The sequence below is a fragment of the Sceloporus undulatus genome, chromosome 1 (genome assembly GCF_019175285.1).
Source record: "Sceloporus undulatus isolate JIND9_A2432 ecotype Alabama chromosome 1, SceUnd_v1.1, whole genome shotgun sequence".
In the NCBI taxonomy this organism is placed as follows: domain Eukaryota; kingdom Metazoa; phylum Chordata; class Lepidosauria; order Squamata; family Phrynosomatidae; genus Sceloporus; species Sceloporus undulatus.
Window position 1 is genome coordinate 378,288,252 of NC_056522.1, and position 2,564 is coordinate 378,290,815.

Below are 2,564 nucleotides of genomic sequence, written 5' to 3' on the forward strand. Positions count from 1 at the left end.
TCGGGATACGAATAAATCCCATAGGGATTTATTCGTATCCCGAAAAATTCGTAAGCTGGGTAATTCGTATCCCGAGGTACCACTGTACTGAAACTTGACTGCAGCACAAACACAAACTATTGAATACAGAGAGAAATGTAACAGACAAAACATGGGAGAGCTACACAGTACATTTCCCATGCCCTGTCTGGGCTCCAATCAGGATTTGTCTGCCTCCCAATATTCAAGAGGGACACAGCCCGGGTGCTAGAAATCCTGCTACAGCAAAGAAAAAAGCAAATTCTCTGAGTCTTATCAATGTGTAACATTGATGTTTTCTAAAAAGTGTGTGTATACATTCTTAGTCAACAGCTGTGCCTTGGTGAATTCTCTAAGATTAGTGAGGACAAGATCTTTGATTCCCATCTTCAACAGTGTAAATTTTAAAAATCTGTTCCAACTGAATGTTTGAAATAAGAAAGTCATCTGAACAATCTGATCAAAGAACTACGTTGAGGGAAGCTTTACTGAACTCTCTTGGGAGATTTTATTAAAGGAATGCTTAGTTTATGAGTGTGAGCATGTGTCTTCAAGCTGCTTGTTGACTTATGTGCATGTAGCACCTGGTATTCATTGGTGGTCTCCCATCCAAGTACTAGCCAGGGCTGACCCTGATTAGCTTCCAAGATCAGAGGGGACCTGGTGCCTTTTTAGGCTATTTAGGCCAGCTAACAGTGAGGTACACAGCACTCAATTAGCCCCATTCAGATCCTAGACAGCCTATCTCTCACTATGAAGCAAGACAGTAGGGTTTAATCTACAGTCTGAACACCATTTTACAGTCAGGAAATTCTGCAAGAGAGAGATCCTGCTTGCCACCATACATACACTGCTGATATTTTTGAAACTTGATCTTTCCCTAACTTAGGACATTATCACATGGAGGCAAACTGCCCAAATCCCATGCAGAAACGGGATTTAAAACCCAGAAAAAACCCTGCAAAAGCAGGCTGTTTTTCAGACACATCGGGGTTAATGAGCATTAACCCAACATTAACCTGGACAGAAAATTGACAAAACGTGCCAATTTTTACTTTAGGGATTTTCCAAAAGTAAAAAACTGTGTTTTGTTGACTTTCCATCTGGGTTAATGTCACGTTAATGCTCATTAACCCTGACGTCATCTGAAAAACAACCTGTTTTTTGCAAGTTTTTCCCACTTTCTGTCCTGTTTAATTTCAGATGTCATCTGAAAATCAATCCACTTTTGTGGGGTTTTTCCAGTTTAAATCCCCTTTTTGCACAGGATCCTGCCTGTGTGATAAACTTCTTAGAAACCAAATCACTTGTGTCTGGTCTATTAGATAGCTTCCTGTCCTATTATCTTGGACTTGTATCCTGTTATTAGCTAGGGCTCTAAATCAATTCTTTCCTTTGTGAATAAAGCAAAGCAATTCTGGATAAACCCACAGTATCAACACTGGCATATCACAGGATTCAGAGCTACAGAGTAAGATGCATGCCTATACAAGTGATAACTTTGACAAAGGCCACTTTAAAAAATAAAGACAGGGAGATTAACTGTGCTCAAATGAGTCATTAGATTAATACTTGCTGTATATTCAAGAAAAAAGACTCCATATGTAACCTTGTTGAAATACACCTGATACATTTATGCAGAAAAATAATCCTGGGCATCTTGTTCAACATATATTTTGCCACTGATTTTGTAAAGCATTATTTAAAGAATGCTTTGATATATTAAAAATATTTTTGAATCAACACAAAGCAAGAGATATTTCACTTAAACATTTTGAGGTAGTAGAAATTGAAACGTCATACCTCTATGATTTAATTATTTATTGGATTTATATTCCACCTTTCTCCCAAAATGGATACAATAGGTCAAATGAAAATATGAGTCCTAAATATCCTAAAGTTTTCCTAAGTCTGCGTAGAGGCTTACTGTCCAACAGTCAGGAATTTTGGAAGCTGAAGCCAAAAACACCTGGAAGACCAACGTTTGGGAACCACTGAGCTAGACTGAAACAAAATTAAGAAATAAGTGATTTGTAACGTCTCCTGGCTGCACCTAAACTCACTGTTCTTTTCAAGAGCTTTTAATAAACATTTGGAAAAACTTCAAAAAAAAAAAAAAAACCACACACACAAAACAACAGGAATATGTATATATGTGTGTGTGTGTGTGTGTGTGTTTAGATATAGATGGGTAAGTAAGTACACGCCAGTATGGTGTAATGGTTTGAAAGTAGGACAACGATTCTGGAGACCATGGTTTAAATTCCCACTCAACTATGGAAACCCTTGGGCAAGTCACACTCTGTCAGACAGAGGAAGGCAAAGGCAAACCTCTATGAGCAAATCTGGTGCAGAAAACACCATGATTGGTTCAATCTTAGGGGCACCATAAGTCAGAAACAACTTGAAAGTACACACAACAACATCCAACAGAGCTTAGGTTTAGAATACATGTTTTGCACACAAAAGGTTCCAAGGTTCAATCTCCAGGAAAGCCACAGTGCTAATCAATGTAAACAATACAGAGCTAGATGGTTTACTCGTCT